Source organism: Saccopteryx leptura, chromosome 8, assembly GCF_036850995.1.
Source record: "Saccopteryx leptura isolate mSacLep1 chromosome 8, mSacLep1_pri_phased_curated, whole genome shotgun sequence".
Taxonomy (NCBI): Eukaryota; Metazoa; Chordata; class Mammalia; order Chiroptera; family Emballonuridae; genus Saccopteryx; species Saccopteryx leptura.
This window is the reverse complement of record NC_089510.1, coordinates 36,008,225-36,027,047: the sequence shown is the minus strand read 5'-3', so window position 1 is coordinate 36,027,047 and position 18,823 is coordinate 36,008,225. Positions and strand designations below refer to the sequence as shown.

Sequence of the window (18,823 nt, the reverse complement as noted above, 5' to 3'; positions counted from 1 at the left end):
ACATTTGTGAGGCTTCAGGGGTCTGCCTCTTGTTGGCCTTGGCGGTGGCAATGTCTCAGGACCAGTAGGATGTGCGTTGCAGCGCTGCGCTTGAGGCAGAGCAGAAGCACGTGAAGAGAGGAATTGATTTCCTGGCTTACCCCCTAGTTTGTAAATAAGTCACGTGCAAGTGTGTGTATTTCGTGTTAACTGTTCCAGGTTTCAGATCTCCAGCGCCCATGGCCGCTAGTTCCTGCGTGCCAGAGCTTCCAGTGGGATTAGGTAATAAGGTGTCTGGATTTCCTCTCATTCAGTAAAAGCATTTAGCAGCTTGGGGCCCTGCTTTTAGCATTTGGTTTTGCTCAGATTCTTTGGCCACGAGGAACATAATTGGAGAAGAACCTTTTAAAATTTATAAAATTACATGCATATTTACATACAAAATTATATCCTGTTAGGATAAACCTAGAAATCTACCCTGAACTACTCTGGAAAGATTTAATTTTGATTGTCTTTTCAAATCTTCTTGAAAAATTAAGTATTTTTTACCATGAGTGTCACTTTTAAAACTTCTGAAATCCCTACTTCAAAGGCACATATGATGGATTTTAATAAATAAACATTTGAGAAAACATTTATGTGATTTATTTCAGGTAACAATTAATAAACTTATTTCTTAATGCTTAAGGTAATTATATTCCCAGTGTTTGTTTTAGTGTTCATAGGATTTTTTATTTCTCTTGTGTGACATCTTACTATTTATTATTTACTCACTGAAATTTATATTCTCCACTATGACAAGTATTAAAGATGTGGCAAAAAATAGAATATACCCTTAAGCTTTTTATAGTAAATCAGAAAAATGTAGAACAACAGTATGATAAACAGGCAAGGAGTTAAGAGTAGAAAAATACTTTTCCATTTCTTCTTATTTATATTTCATCTTTTTATTGCATTCTATCTAGTCCCATCCCATCCCATTAGTTCTCTTTACTATTTCATTTTATATATATTTATATTCATTTTATTTGTATAAATTACAAATCAGGAATGATGCCACCTCCCTTACTTTTCTTTTTTCTTCTTTTTTTTTTTTTTTTTGTATTTTTCTGAAGTTAGAAGTGAGGAGGCAGTCAGATAGACTCTGGCATGTGCCAAACTGGGATCCACCTGGCATGCCCACCAGGGGGTGATGCTCTACCCATCTGGGGTGTTTCTCAATTGCGTTGTGGCAGAAGCCATTTTAGCCCTGAGGCAGAGGCCATGGAGCTGTCCTCAGTGCTCTGGCCAACTTTGCTCCAATGGAGCCGTGGCTGTGGGAGGGGAAGAGAGAGACAGAGAGAAAGGAGAGGGGAAGGGTGGAGAAGCAGATGGGCACTTCTCCTGCGTGCCCTGGCCAGTAATCAAATCCAGGACTTCCACACGCTGGGCTGATGCTCTACCACTGACCCAACCGGCCAGGGCCCTGGCCACCCATTTTATGCATTTTTGCACAATCCTTAGTTCAGGTGTCAGAAACCTGTGGCTCACGAGCCAGATGTGGCTCTTTTGATGGCTGCATATGGCTTGCAGACAAACCTTTAATTAAAAAATAATGTAAAAAATATAAAACATTCTCAAGTATTACAATCCATTCATTTCCTACTGCTCATGTTCATGGTTGCGGGTGGCTGGAGCCAATCACAGCTGTCCTCCGGGGCAACACCAATTTTTTATTGGATAATGCGTAATGTACACGGGTCATTGTGAGGTCAGGAAGTAAATTTCCCTCCTTTTAATCAAGTAGTCAGCTAGCTAATTGCAGAAACCCTTTTGATGAAGAAGATGGCTAAAAGAAAAAAAAGATGAGTAGTATCGTACTTTTCAGCAGGAATGGACAAAGGAATTCGCCTTTGTGGAGAGAGCAGGTTCTGCAGATATGCAATGATAAAATTGCATCAATGAAACAGTCAAATATAAAGCGGCACTTCAACACATGCCATACTACATTTGCATTGAAATATCCAGCGGGGAACAGCAGGAGGAAAGCATGTCAAGAGCTACTGTGCAGAGTGCAAACTAGTCAGCAGCAACTCCGTGTTTGAACCCAACAAGGTGACTGGATTTTGGCTAGCTTTGTTGATGCTTTAACAATTGTGAGAAATGGAAAGCCATTCACAGATGAGAGTATGCCAAAACATTCGTGCCTGATGTTGCCAATGAACTTTTTGACGACTTTTTGGATAAAGACAAGATAATCAAATGAATAAAAGACACGCCTCTGTTGGCAAGAACTGTTTACGATTGTACCATCATGATGACAAATCAAATTGAGGCAACACAAGTGAAAGACATAAATTCAGCATCATTCTTTTCTCTTGTTTTGGATGAGTCAACAGATGTAAGCCATTTATCCCAGTTCAGTGTGATTGCAAGGTATGCTGTTGGTGACACAGTACCTGAGGAAAGTCTTGCTGTTTTGCCTATGAAAGAGATAACAAGAGGGGAGGATTTATTCAAGTCTTTCACTGAGTTCGCTAAAGAAAAAAATCTATCGATGGATAAACTTATTTCAGTGTGTATTGATGGTGCTCAGTGCATGGTGGGGAAAAACAGAGGATTTGTAGTGCTTCCTCATGAACATGAAAAGAGACCCATCCTAAATTTTCACTGCACTCTATAACAGGAGGTGCTTTGTGTTCACATGTGTGGCGAGCAGCTTGGTGAGGTGATGTCGCTGGTCATTCGGGTGGTCAACTTTATTGTTGCCTGAGCTTTAAATGATCGCCAGTTTAAAACACTGCTGGATGAAGTTGGGAATAATTATTCTGGTCTGCCTCTGCACAGCAATATGTGTTGGTTGTCAAGATGGAAGGTGCTCAGCCGTTTCGCGGCTTGTCTGAGTGAAATCTGGACTTTTCTTGTAATGAAAAACATCGAGCATCCTGAGTTGGCTAACACTGAGTGGCTCCTGAAGTTCTACTATCTTGTAGACATGACTGAACATCTGAACCAGCTCAATGTGAAAATGCAAGGCACTGGAAATACAGTCTTATCCCTTCAACAAGCAGTGTTTGCATTTGAAAACAAGCTGGAACTCTTCATTGCCAACATTGAAACAGGTCTTTTACTACACTTTGAAAAACTGGGAGAGTTTAAAGATACATGCACAGCAAGTGACTCTGCTCAACATCTTGATCTCCAGCAGCTAGTGGGCTTCACTTCTAATCTCCTGCAGTCATTCAAAGCGCGCTTTGGAGAATTTCATGAGTGCACTCATCTTTTTAAGTTCATCACCCATCCACACGAGTGTGCAGTGGACAGCGCCTTCCTGAGTTACATTCCAGGTGTCTCCATCAGAGATTTTGAGCTACAAGCTTCTGATCTGAAGGCCTCAGACATGTGGGTGAATAAGTTCAAGTCACTGAGTGAAGATTTGGAAAGACTTGCACGACAGTAAGCAGAGTTGGTGAGCAAACACCAGTGTGGAGAAATGAAAAAACTTCAACCTGTGGACCAGCTGATTGTCAAAACTTGGAATGTGCTTCCCATCACATACCACACACTGCAGCGTGTGAGTATTGCTGTTCTGACAATGTTTGGCTCTACGTATGCATGTGAGCAGTCTTTCTCACATCTAAAGAACGTTAAGACCAACCTATGATCACGTTTAATGGATAGAAGTCTCAATGCCTGCATGAAGCTTAACCTCACCATGTATCTATCAACCAGACTACAAAGCCATCAGCAAAACCATGCAGCACCAGAAGTCACATTAATGGTAAGAAGTACTTTATTCATCATTGATTAGCAACAACATAACAACATTACTAAAAAGAATTCAGAGACTTATTGTACTTTAAAAGTGTTGGTCTTACTTACATATGATGCACACATTTACTTGTATTTAGTGTTAAACATATTGTATGGCTCTCATGGAATTACATTTTAAAATATGTGGCATTCATGCACTCTCAGCCAAAAAGGTTTCCGACCCCTGCCTTAGTTAGTACTCTAGTTCTTGATAGAAATTTTGCACATAATTGTAATAAATTTCTGTTGAATGAATATAATCTCATCTTAGTTGCCTAGCACTAGTGCCTATGTCAAGCAGATGTACATTTGACTGAATTGAGGAGAAGAGTGAAGTTGAGGGAACTTTATATAGACCTGGAAGTAAGTATTAGAAATATTTGTATTCAAACTCTTAGGGGTAATAGGAAACTTTTTAATTAAACCACAATAGCAAAAAAAAAAAAAAGCTAGAGGAACACAAAATTTTTACCCTGTGAGTACCTGATGGAATGTCTCTCTTTAGTAATTTTCTTATATTGCTAATGCATATGGAACTATTAACATTTTTGCCTGTGCAGTTCCTTATCTACATGCATACACCCACGGAAGATAGGGCATAAACCTGTATTGTTCATTTGTCTAAGAGAGTACACAAACACCATGCCTGTTTTTCAATAAATTTTTGTCAAAAACATTTAATGAATGTGTGGTGTTAGTTTATACACAATTCAGTTTTTGTTGTAAAGTTCTTCGATGACACAAAGAAACATTTGGTTTACTTCAGTAATAGAAATATCTCAATGCCAGGAATACCTCTTCTTGGCACTTCTTCTGCTGGTGATTATTAGCACAGTGACCTGTGATTGTATTAATGGATTTAAGTGAAGAGATACTTATGTTATTTCCAAATAAGAGTATGAAACTGATTACGAAAGTAATATGGAGATAGACAAGCAATGCAATTGCTCAATATTTTTGAAGCCAATAAATGAAGCCTAAGAAATTTAGACAAGACCGAGGGTTAAAAGCCTACAAGAGAGGTATCAATAGTACGATGTCAAATGGGTTGCTTAAGAAAAGAACAAAACTGTAAATTGCTCTTTCTGGCAATGTTGATGGTGAATTTTCCACCATTTCCCCCTATTGCTAGTGGTTTTTAATCTTTTTATACCTTGGGACCAGTGTAAACAAGAAAATTATTTCAGGGACCACTAAGGCAGAAATCACCCTGAGCATAAGCAAATTGGACTAAGATCACTGAGTCTATAATCTTCATATAATATCTGGGTGGTTAACTCTCTCACAGATGGGCAGAAAATTTCTGGTGGAATGGTCTACCCACCGGTGTTTGAAACACACTCGGATCCTCCAGACAGCTTGGCCACTTCTGCGCTTAATCTCCTGGGTGAGCACTGAGCAGGGAGCAGTGTGGGGTGGCAAGAGAGGAGAATTTCAGGGAAAGAACAAATCGTCACCTGGCTTCACCGTGGCACAGGTACACCAACACCCTCACCTGGCTGGAGCTTTCCCACCGTATAAAGTTATATTTATATTCTCCATTCTTTCTTATCTAACGTGCTGTAGACTGCACATGGAAAAGGAAACTATTTTCTGGTATGTGGTGGTGGAGATAGGAATTAGGATGGAAGAAGCTTGTAAGGATAAACACATTGCTGACAATATTATTCTGAATACTGTACAGGTCTCTTTTAATTCTGGTCTTGTGATTCTCATTCACATCAGACATTATGTAAATGTATGTTTATTTTTCCCCTTCTTTTCCAAATAAGAGGAGGGGAGAGGTGATAGAGAGATAGACTCCCACATTTCCCCTGACTGTAATCCACCCGGCAACCCCTATCTAGGGATGATGCTCTGCCCATCTGAGGCCATGCTCACAACTGAGCTATTTTTAGCACCTGAGGCAGAGGCTCTACAGAGCCATCCTCAATGCCTGGGGCCGATGTGCTTGAACCAACTGAGCCATGGCTTCAGGAAGAGAAAGGAGAGAGAGAGAGGGAGTGAGAGAGAAAAGGGAGGAGTAGAAAAACAGATTGACACTTCTCCTGTGTGTCCTGACCGGGAATCAAAGATGGGACATACACACACTGGGCCAACCCTCTACCACTGAACCAACTGGCCAGGACCAAATATGTTTTTCAAAAGTGCCAACTTCTGTATTTCCTATGTGAGTTGGCTTACAAAGCCTTTTGTAAGTGCTTTATTGCCTATGGTACTGGCTAAGTGCTGATGTGAGAGCTTCACAGACCGGTTCCCTCCTCAGGTTATTTATAATAGAACGTGAGAGGAACAAAATGAAGTCTAATTAAGCAAAGGAAAAAAAACACACCTCATAGACACAGACAGCAATATGGTGATTACCAGAGGGAATGTGAGGTGGGGAAGATAGAAGAGGGTACAGGGGGATAAATGGTGATGGAAGGAGACTTGACTTGGGGTGATGAACACAATACAATATACAGATGATGTGTTACAGAATTATCCACTTGAAACCTATATAATTTTATTAACCAATGTCACCTCAATAAATTCAATTGTAAAAAAAGAGGTCTAAAACACAGAAATAAATGACCAAGTGAGTAAGGTATTTAGCATTTTTCCTAATATTTCAGGAAATGTCCATTGGATGTCTTGGTTAAAACAAGGCAGAGTGGTTACAACTTTATTGAAGGTACAAAACTTCATCTCAAATTATCATGTGTATAGGTCTTCTCCATAGAAGAGGAGTCTCTATCTGCTCATCTCTTTCTCTTTTGCATTTATTTATTTAGAGATTTTATTTATTTATATTAGAGGAGAGAGAGAGAGAGAGAGAGAGAGAGAGAGAGAGAGAGAAGGGGGAGTAGGAGTGGGAAGTATCAACTCATAGTTGCTTTTTGTATGTGCCTTGATCCAGAAAGCCTAGGGCTTTGAACCAGTGACCTCAGCATTCTTGGTCAACACTTTATCCCCTGTGCTACTACAGGCCAAGATAATCCCTCTTTTGCATTTAAACCCAGACTTTTTCTGTCTAGATGGCTAATAGCAATGGAAATTATTAGAGTTCCTCATAATTGATCGCTCTTGCCAAAGCCAGATTGATACATAAAGTAGGAACTTATGCGAAAAAATTTTCCACATGGCTTTGAAAATAAAAATAAATATGTTATGAGATGCTGAAAGGAACATCACAAATAATTTACATATGTTTAAAGCTGGTCAGTATGAAATTTGTATTTAAATGACTTCTCTCAATTCAAATCAACTTTGGTTTCTGGCTATTTAAAAAAAAAATTGTATTTATGCTCACTACTGTTATAATTGATGTGGCTGTTTGTTTATAGGCCAACTTTAATTTGTAAGTGGGAAGATTCATTTATTTATTCATCCCATAAATAATTACAAGTTTACTGTGTGATAGATAGGTATGATGATAGCGATTGTTTTTAAGTTAATTTTAAAGCTTACTTAAATTTTTGTGACCTCTGTTTACCTAAATTCCAAGAACTCGTGTATGGAGAACTGATCAAGGCACCATCAAATGGGCCAACTGCAGTTCATTTAGATCCCTATTGTAGCACTTATCACACTTTCCTTTTATACATTACTTTTTCCTGCTGAAATAAGAGCAGAGCATGGTCTATATTTGATCATCACTGTGTTTTCAGCATCTAGTATAAAACCTGCAATATAGTAAAGACCCAAAAAGTGTGCTTTGAATGACTACAGCACCACAGAAACATACATTGTTCTTTCTAAGTATATTTTAATTTTCAGTAGGTATTTAGGCCATTTCTCATTCTGGGATATCATCCCAAGGAAAAATCAAAACCTTTTCATAAAGATCTTGTTATCTAAAAATCCTTCTTCCAGAATTTGCCTGAGTTCTGATCTGAAGCACTTTGACTTGACTTTGAACTTTATCTGAATCACTTAGGAATTTTAGTGGAATCTGATTTGTCTTTTTGTAATAATTAAGACATTCAGATTCTGATTATTTGGTTGACATTTGTGAGAATGTTTTATACTAATCATAAGAATATTTTTAACTTTGCCTGGTTGGTACAATTGAGCTTTGGAGAAGCCATTTTTTGTCTGGGAGATGTTGACGATAGGCTTTCTGAGAAACCTTTCCCATTTATCTGTCATTATTTGTTTCCTGTGTATTCAGTGGGTTTGTGACCATATAATAGGTATGAGTTATTTGAGTATGAAACAGTGCTGACATGAGACAGCAGTAATATGTGGCAGAGTGTTAGGTAATTCGTGTGAAATTCTTGATCATTCTCACTTAGGGTGGGAGTCAGTAGTAGTATTTTGGAGTAAAATCCCGGGTGCTGCATTTATTAGATCTCATATAGGATTATCATTTATTGTTGAGTATATTGTGCACGTCACAAAAAGTCCCATCTAAAGTATCATAAACATTATTAATTTGAATATTTATCGAGATAATTTTGTGACAGAGGACAGTAAAGTTTCTTGTTCTAATAATATAGGACATCATGATACATTTTTTGACAAATGAAAGTAAAAGGTCTTGAAGAAGAGGTACTTTTATTTTTTTCCACAAATGCTCTCTATTAGCTAGTGACAGCCTGAACTTGAACAAGTTACATAACTCCTCTGGCCTTCAAGTGGAGATATGACTTCCTATTTCACTAAATAGACTGAAAGTACTAGGCATGGCTGGATCTCCATCAGCATTCAGCAAATGCTTTTGAATGAATATGAAAGCACTGAGCATAATGCTTGTGCTAAAGGTTTGATAAATTGCAGCTCACTTTTTGCATTGAATAAGAGGAATTTTAGAGGGATTAAGTGTATATGCAAATGTGTGTATTTGAATCTTGTAAAATGTTTCACATTTCACACTTAATTGCTGTATAGTACTATCTAAAATGTCCTTATTGATATGTTTGGGATCCTTCTTTATTTTCCTGAGGGGTATACATCCAGCTAAAAGAAATTATGACTATGTGACACAGTGAAAGGAAAAAATAGTGACTCATAATTGAGTTTCTTTTGCAATTCTAAGGTACTAGAATCCTAGGTTCAAAGGGGACCATTTGAATTTCCTTTTATTTCTAAACTACTTATTAATAATTTATTATGTGGGAGTAACTTTGCTATACAATAGGGCTATAAAGATAAATAAGACATTGTTGAGAAGTTATAAATCTTTGCATGAATATTTTCAGGGACATTCACAGTTACTAACTTGATTTTTAAGAATCTTTTTTATGACAATTCAGAATTTTCTTCCTGTAACTTCCATTTACTGCTGATAGCTTTACTCTTTGGGGTTCAAAAAATAAATCTCATTCTTTATTAGAAAAGTCTTTCTTATAAATTGAAGTAATTAAATTTTTTCCCCTGAAACTTCTACTCTTCAAGTTAAACATCACAGTACTATTCTGCTATTTCTTAAACTTCTTTTCCATCTTGCTCATTCTCCTAAATGCCTTCCAGGTTGGCTACTTATCTGTAAAGGTGTGATACTCAGGTATTCAGGGCTCCAGGTGTAGACCATTCATCATAGGATCCAATAGGACAATTGATCACGTTCTGCATTCCAGATACGGCCCCTCAAATATCAGGTCTACCGGAAAGTTCTGTTCGTTTCTATCACAACAAGTTTCGACACATAAGCACATGTTTATTTGGCGCATGTGTGCCTCTCTATTTTTATCACTTAATGTATACATACTGATGTAGCAAATTAACTAAAAGTTGATTCACGTTAGTCTTATGTGTGAAGCGATAGTGTACCCATGGCTACTGATAAAGTTCATTTACGCCACTGTATTTTTTACGAATTTCAACAAGGAAGAAATGCTACAGAAGCATGTAGAAATTTATTGAAAGTGTTTGGTGAAGGTACAGTTTCTGATAGGACATGCAGAAGATGGTTCGAAAAATTTGAAACAGTTGATTTCGACCTTTCTGATAAGCCATGTTCTGGGTGATCATCTTTGATCGATGACGATGTTGTTAAGACCATGTTGGAGCAAGATCCTTTTCTGACAACATCGGAGATTGCAGAAAGGCTTAATTCAGCTCAGCAAACCATTTCAGACCATATTCGGAAGATAGGATTGGTGTGGAAATATTCAAGCCACATGAATTAAGTCAGAAGAATTTGGATGATTGAGTCGTCATATGCACATCTCTGCTTGATCGGAACAAAATCGAGCCCTTCTTGAACCGGATGATAACTGGGGATGAAAAGTGGATTACCTACGAAAACATCATAAGGAAAAGGGCATATTGTGAACCCGGAAAACCTAACCCTTCCACCTCTAAACCAAATTTGACTCTGAATAAGAGAATGTTGTGTATATGGTGGGACATTTGAGGACCAATATATTATGAGCTTTTAAAACCGAACAAAAAGCTCAATTCGGAGAAGTATTGTCAGCAACTGGATAATTTAAAGACTGCAGTCCAAGAAAAGAGGCCGGCGATGTTCAATAGGAAGAACATCATACTGCATCATGATAATGCCAGGCCACATGCTGCTTTGGGGACTAGTCAAAAAATTGCAGAACTAGGCTGGGAAATTCTGTCATATCCACCATATTCCCCGGACTTAGCACCCTCCAACTATCACTTGTTTTTGTCCTTACAAAATTTTTTGAAGGGCAAAAAATTCAAAAATGAAGAAGATATCAAACAAGCACTGGTTCAATTTTTTGCATCAAAAGATAAAATATTTTTCAAAAATGGGATATACAAATTTCCCTCACGCTGGCAAGAAATCATTAATAATAATGGCAATTATATTATTTAATAAAGTTTATTGACGGTAAGAAAAATTTGTATTTTGTTTTAATTCCAAAACGGACAGAACTTTCCGGTAGACCATATATTTGGCATGATTTATATTCAAACCAAGTGATCAATATGTACTCTAAAATGTCCCATCCTGTCCATTATTAAAAATAATTGTGTCTGTTTTGCATACGTTGCCATATAAGGTAGTTTTGGAAAAGGATAAATGACCTCTCTAATTCCTCGAGGAGCTTTTCAGACACTGTTTCCAACAATGGAAGAGGAGACAGTAAAAGGGCAGCCCTGCGAGAGCTCCAGGTTATTGAATTACCGTTTGGAAGTCATTTTGGGTCTAGTTGATTAGAGCCACTGCAGTTCATACATTTTCTGACAGCGAAGAGGTGAGTAGCCAAGGAAGAACTTCTGCAGCTCTGCAGGATCTATTTCTATAATTTACCCTTTTACTTAAGCACTTTTCTTTTTGATGAACAAATAATATGACAGGGAAAGAATTGTTCCACTTCTAAGTCTAAGCACTTATTTAAAAAAAACTTATTATCTTCTCCACATTTTTTTAAAAGTTGACAAATGTGTGAAACTCTCTTTATACCTGATGTACTCTGACTCAGCATTTGGGACAAATAGCTTTGCCCAGCACAATGCCAGAAGATGTCAATTATAACTCAGCTGGAATTTATAGGTATGTATACTGCTTTGCTCATTTCAGGGGAAGGAAAAGACAAAGACAGATGCAGTAATTGACTAAAAGATAGGACAGAGAAGAGACCTTTGCCTAATAAAGGAGTGTTTGGGAATAGAAGGGGTAGAATTGTATGCGTTGTATGTTAGTTCTCCATTCTGCCATAGCAAATTACCATAAACTCTGTGGCTTAAAACAACAAAAATTTGTTCTCTCATAGTCAGGAGGCCAGAAGTGTGAAATCAAGATATTTTCAGGGCTGTGCTGTCTCTGAAGGCTCCAGGGAAGAATCCTTGCTTGTCTCTTCCTAACTTCCATAGCTCCTGGTGATCATTGGCGATACTTGGCTTGTAGATGTATCACTCCAACCCCGTCTCTGTTTTCTCTTGGCTTTCTTTCCAGTGTTTTGTCTCTCTCTTTGTCCAGTGCGCTCTCTCTCTCTTTCTCTCTCTCTGTTTTCTTTTAAAGACATTGGTCATTGGATTAAGGTCCAACTGAATATAGCATGACCTAACTTTAACTTGATTACATCTATAAAGATCCTATTCCCAAGTACAGCAGATTACATTTATAGATACTGAAGGGTTAGGATTTAAACATATCTTTTTGGGGGATACTATTCAACTGGTAATAGGTGAGATGGCACTAAATCATGGAACATTTTATTGATTGGTATAAAATACATGAGTTTTATTTATAATCCAGAAGGACCACTGGGAACTTTAAGCAAGGGTACTAATAAGATAGTTATTATAGGAGGGTCCGGTAGCAAGCAGTATGCTTTAGGATACTGAACTGATGATGAAGTTTAAAAGCTATGATATTAATTAGGAATATAGTATTTCAGGCATAATGTGAAGAAAATTTTATAACGGAAGATGTGGAAGAGAGTATTTTCCAAAGATGACTGCAACAGTGCCTCTCATACCACTTGCTTTTCTGCAAGGAGACCACCTTCTACCCTCCTCAGTAGCGGTGTCCGTCTCTCTACCTGTGATTCTGGGCAGAGCTACTGACTATTTCGACTAATAGATTATGGCCAAAGTGATACCATGCCAATAATATGCACAGACCTTTCCTGATCTATCAGCTTGAACTCCCTCACTCTTGGAAGATAACCATCATGTAGGAGGAGTGGTTTTCCTGAAACCACCATGCTGTGGGGAGCCCCAACAGCACTGAGCCGTGTGGGGAGGTGCTGAGGCAAGGGCAGGGTTAGGGTAAGGTAAGACAAGAGAGGTGCCTAGGGTGCAGAATTCAAGGGGGCACTCATATTCAGGTGCCCCTGCACAACACTGAGCATAGTACCTCCCTAAATCCTCATCTCGGGGAGCCTCACTCTTAAGAAGGCATCAATCTCAGGGTTGAGCAAGTACAAGGGCTGCACCACCTGGGGAATGAGTTCTTTTAAAAATTTTGTGCCCAAAGCACCACTTCTTGCCTTACTTTAGTTCTCACCTTTTTTTGGAGGATCACACACACACACACACACACACACACACACACACACACACACCTGCTAGACATTCAAGCGAGGAAGCCACCTCGAATATGGATCCTCTGCTCAGCTACCAGCTGGCACTAGGTGGATGCAATGAAGCACCAAGCTGAGCCTTCCTAAATTCCTGACCCACAAAGTCTTGAGTGAAACCAAATGGTTGTTTTAAGACACAATGTGTCAGGGGTAGTGTGTTATGTAGCAATGTATTACCTCAAGCCTCCCAGTATCATGTGGGGCTAATAGGCAACTGAGAAATACCAGGTAACTCTGTATTTACTCAATTCTGATGGAGTGTAATATGTCTGACTGCTACTTAGGGAGGAGGGATAAAGAAAGTGAGGGAGACAGATTATAGCCGCTGGCAGCCCAGGAACTAGAGTTGAAGGCCTCACTTCTTCAGCTCACTGCTTGAAACGCACAGCCACACAAATTTCAATGTTTGAGGTTGAACAGAACAAAACGATATACACTCACAGTTTGAGTCTTTATAGGAACAAAAACCTCTGTCTGTTTTGATCTCTGCCATGCATAGGGATGTGAAATTCCCATTTTAAAGCAGATGGTCTGAATTCTGGTTCTAAAGGAGTAAAATTGTCATTGGATCTCATTAGCACTCATGTGGGAAGGCAAGGTATCCTTAGAGGTATTTCTTGGCTTTGTGGGAACAAATTAAGCTTTGAATGAAAGGTTTATTTTTATGAAGGCTGAGTTTACTAATTTTTCATAGAGTACCTCTGTTTCTGGTAATTTACACGTTCTTTCAAATGGCTGTTGGCACATTTATTTATTTTCCTTTGAGGCATATTCTAATTACTTGTAAAAAAAAAACCTGAGAAAAAAAGCAAATCTGGGAAAAAGTTAAGAAAGGGACTGTTATGGTAGAGGAGGTATATTACATGTAAAATTAAAATATAATGGCTATTTTTTAAAGCCTTCATTACATTTTATAGCTTTCTCTGCTTGCTCTTACACGCAGGCAGTGAGTAAAGATTTCCCACCCATTATTCATTTCCACAGGATGTTAGACGTTTTTATGACCTCCTAGAGTACTTATAAGCTGCACTACACAATTTAGCACCTAATTATATTCTGTCTCATAATGTTCATTATTATATCATTGTATGATTTTTGTCCCATCAAGTAGATTATGTGATCCTAAAACGCAGGGACCATGTCTTGTACTTTTTCCGTATTTGCATTTCATCTGGCATAGTGCTGAATACAGTATCCCATTGGGAAAATTTTAATTGATAGAAATCTATTGAGTAATTCTAGTTTCTCAAAGCTCAGTGAATGTATCTATGAGGCATTTGTCATGGCTCTGGACTTGCGGGTACATGTGAGCTACTTTTCCTTTCCCTGAGAAGTTTGTTATCAGGTGGAAGTAACAAGGTGAGGTACTGATTTGACTTCCTCTCTTTTTTTTTCTTTAGTGTCAGACCAGGGCAGATGACAAGCAGAGAGGCAGGTGCCCTTGTGATACAATTACCATTTTGATGTAGTTGGTGGTTGGCATTTTTTCCTTTTCATTTCTCTGGTTGGACAAGTCAACTAACAGTGTCTGACCCAGAGAATGGAGTCCCTCTTAGCTGAGCAACTAGGCTAAAAGGGTTGGCAAGCCTTACCTTCCTCTTGTGAGTTAGCATTCTGTTGCTTAGGGCATCAGAGACACATTATTATTATTTTTTATTGCTGTAAAATATGCACAATATAAAATTTACCATTTTAACCATTATTAAGTATACAGTGAAGTGACATTAAGTACATTCACATTGCTGTGCAACCATCTCCACTATCTTTAGAACTTTATCATTCCAAACTGAACTCTATACCCATTAAACCAGTGGTCCCCAACCTTTTTTGGGCCACAGACAGGTTTAATGCCAGAAAATATTTTCACCGACCGGCCTTTAGGGTGGGACAGATAAATGTATCACGTGACCAAGACAAGCATCAAGAGTGAGTCTTAGACGGATGTAACAGAGGGAATCTGGTCATTTTTAAAAAATAAAACATCGTTCAGACTTAAATATAAATAAAACGGAAATAATGTAAGTTATTTATTCTTTCTCTGCGGACCGGTACCAAATGGCCCACGGACCAGTAATGGTCTACAGCCCGGGGGTTGGGGACCACTGCATTAAACAATACTGCCCATTTTCCTTTTCCCTAACCCCTGGTAGCCACCATTCTACTTTCCATCTCTATGAATCTGACTACTCTATGTAACTCTTATAAGGCGATTATAGTATATTTGTCTTTTTGTGTCCGGCTTATTTCATTTAACACAATGTCTTCAAAGTTCTTCCATATTGCAGCATGAATCAGAATTTTATTCTTTCTAAAACTGAATAATATTCCATTGTATATATATATATATATATTACATTTTATATTTCTATTTATTTGTTGGTGGATATTTGGGTTGTTGCCACCTTTTAGCTAGTGTGAATAATGCTGCTAAGAATATGGGTGTACAAATACAGATTACATTATTATGAACACTCATACTGATTTAATGCTCATGGTGAACAAAGTACCCTTCTCAACCATTAAAATAGCTGGAAGAATCAGCACATTTCTGGAATGTCATAACTTAAATTCAGATACTTACTTACTCGGGAAAGTGTGACCTAACAACATTTTTTAGATTAGAACGGTGACTAATACTTGATCAGTAAATATGTCTTGTTTCTTCAGCCTTCAGAATACTTCCTGTCTTCATCTGTCTTCTCTGTCACTGATCCAACATCTGTCCACACATCAGGACTGCTGCACTCACATTCTAACTGGTTGTTCTAACTCTCTCCCCCTTTCCAATTTTTCTTATCCAGCACTGCTTTGGCCATTTTTCTTTACTGAACAAAAACATCATGTTTGTCTAGCATTGAGGACTTTTTGTGATCTATCACCAGCTCACCTTTCAGGTCTCACTTCTTTTACTTCCTTATATAAACTCTGCTTTGATTCAAAATTGTCTCCTTATTATCCTTCGGACAAATCTTTTTTTTTTTTTTCACTTTTCTTATTTCTGTCTGCTCCACCAAGTATAACCTTTTTCCATGCTGCCTTCAAGTTTTAGCTGTGTTCTAAAAAAAATAAAAGCAGAAAAGCTTTTAAGACCTGACTTAGACCATGGCGATGTCCCTGAAAAATTTCCCAGAGTTCTCGTCCGAGAAGCCAAGAACACAGCAGCCTCAGACACAATGCTTTGCGCACAGTAGGCATGCAGCAAATACTTTGTAATTTTGCCAGTTCAGTAGGCTTCGGTCATCTGAAGCAACAGTTGTCAGTCATTTTTCTTTCATGACACCCATGAAAGATGTTGCTTTAATTTTCTAGTTCATGTCTACGTACCTACACAGGGTTATTTCATGTACACTGGCTATAACGGCGCTTTATCTCTCTCCTGCTACACGCATATGGAAACAAGCATGAGGATAGAGTATTGTGGGGTAATAACAATAAAAATAATAATGATGATGATCAAACAATAATGATACAACTAGAATATTCAAAACATCAATCTGATAATTATTTTGTTAATAACCTTGCAATAGTTGCCCGGTGTCAGCACCTAAATTCTGTTTGGGACAGAGCTCAGTGTGGTGGTGGTGTCAGCAGCAGCTGGGTATGCGTGGACCTGCAGGGTGGCAACTCATTCTGAGAAAGGACTTCGCATCCCTCCACGTTTCACATCACAGAACTATCACAAAAGAACTTAAGAGAAGCAGGAATAACAACTTGGTCTTCGAAGTGAGCTCAGCTTGTTTCCTGGTCAGACGGGGTATATATAGATTCCTGGGCGCTAGGGGATTGTGACCTACTCTAGGGAAATCTCGAAGAGGCAATTTGATATGGAAAGCTTCTACCTCAGCACCTGCCTAAGGGTTTGTTAAAAATGGAACGACAGAAATACTTTGGCCTGCTATGGGGTTAGAAGGACTGCACAACTAGGAGAAACTTATTTGACTTTGATGATTTTATTTTTGAGTACCACACTGTCACTTCCCAGTTCTTTGGCAACTTAATTCTAAAAAAACCCAAAACCCTCAGTTTTTCTATATAATAGAATTTTAATTTTTATTGCATTTGAGACATGAAAAAAATTTTGTCCTTTATAAATTAGTTTATGGGACTTTTTGAAGGATTCTCAAGGAGCAATTAAGCCATTGTTGGGCTGACTATCTTTTAATGTCCTAAGGCGAAAGTAATAATTAAGTAATTGATTTTTTGTGCTCTTTTTGTTGTAATGGAAAAAGATTTTGTTCAAATCCTGGTTCTATAGCTTACATGCTGATAGACATTGGCAGCACAGTTCATTTATTCATTCATTCATTCCACAGATTACACAGTTCTCACTTTGTGTCAGACACAGTATTAAAGCTCTGAGGGCAGAAATCAAATAGAAATGATCTTTACTTTTAAGAGATTTTAGTCTCAAGGGAAAGACTGTCAAGTCAATCAGCAGTTAGGGCAGTGCCCCGTGGAACTATGTAAAGCGGCAGTGTCCTCTGAACTAAAACCATGGGGAATGGGGAAGACGTTAAGGAAGGCTTCTCAGCGAAAATCATGCTTAAGAACCTTCACGCCAAGTACAATTTAGTCGAATATAGATATAGAAAGAACATCCTAACAACCTAAGCAAAGCTAACAGAGAAGTATGAAAAAATAATTTAGGTCTACAAATCAGTATTTACTGTTCATTACCACTGATATGAAACTTTTATCTTGAGGAGACAAAGGAGATAAATTTAGACCAATGTTTCCAATTTATTTTTTGTCATTAAGTGAGAGGTGGGGAGGCAGAGACAGGCTCCTGCATGTGCCCTGAACAGGATCCACTTGGCAAGACCTCTACCAGGCGATGCTCTGCCCGCCTGGGGCTGCTGCTCCATTGCTCAGCAACTGAGCTATTTTAGCACCTGAGGTGAGGCCGTGGAGCCTCACCGCCTCAGCACCTGGGGCTGCTGCTCCATTGCTCAGCAACTGAGCTATTTTAGCACCTGAGGTGAGGCCGTGGAGCCTCACCGCCTCAGCACCTGGGGCTGCTGCTCCATTGCTCAGCAACTGAGCTATTTTAGCACCTGAGGTGAGGCCGTGGAGCCTCACCGCCTCAGCACCTGGGGCTGCTGCTCCATTGCTCAGCAACTGAGCTATTTTAGCACCTGAGGTGAGGCCGTGGAGCCTCACCGCCTCAGCACCTGGGGCCAACTTGCTCAAGCCATCGCTGTAGGAGTGGAAGAGAGAGGGAGTGAGGAGAGAAAGAGAAGAGGAAGGGGTGGAGAAGCAGATGGTCGCTTCTTTCTTCTATTTGCCCTGAGAATTGAACCTGGGACTTCTACATACTGGGCCAATGCTCTACAGCTGGGCCAACCAACAAAGGCCTCCAATTTTTTAAAATAAAGAGAATTATATCTATATCATAGATTTGTTGTAACTATCCAATAAAACACCTTGCATAGAACACCTAGCACATAGGTGCTCAAAAAAGCTTCATTTCTCCCCATAATTTACCCTTTTGATGGGTATTAAGTTTTTAGTTTGTAAATTATGGCTATGTTTAGGAAAGTGGAGAAAGAATCAAAAGTTTTAAAACTGTTTTTTTTCTGACCTAGATTTTGGCATGTTGAATCGAAAGGGGGGCAGTACTGGCATATTTTGACATTGCAGTTTCCCTTGTCATTACAACTGCTATGCAAGGAGGACACTGGTTCCCAAAGGTCACTGTACTCTTGGTTTGTTTGATGTGCTAAGCTCAGCACTGAGCACAGGCCATGTGCACTACAGTGCCTGAAAGAAACCTTGGAAAACGCTGTGTGTAGTCTCTTTTCTTTCTCCAGCTAGAGGTCTCTGAAGTTGAATGTGCTTCAGGGAGCTCAGTTTTTAAGTATGCACTTTGTTCTAGGTACCCGTCCGTAATGTCTACGATTTAGTAAACATTATGGACCACTACTTTTGGAATTTGTGCTTTACATTTTGATATTTCTTCCAAAAGGAGCTTTGCCTCAAGTATTAGGTTGGGTTATGATAAAAGTTACTTGGTCTGGAGAGATTTCTTTTTCCTATCAATTCTTTTTTTTTTTGTTAATAAG

At 38.7% G+C, this 18,823-nt stretch overlaps 1 pseudogene; it reads right to left on the bottom strand.

Annotated features, from left to right (window-relative positions):
• Window positions 1-4,481: 4,481 nt before the first annotated feature.
• Window positions 4,482-4,887, bottom strand: LOC136380065 (phosphatidylinositol N-acetylglucosaminyltransferase subunit P-like; annotated as a pseudogene).
• Between the last annotated feature and the right edge of the window lie 13,936 nt (window positions 4,888-18,823).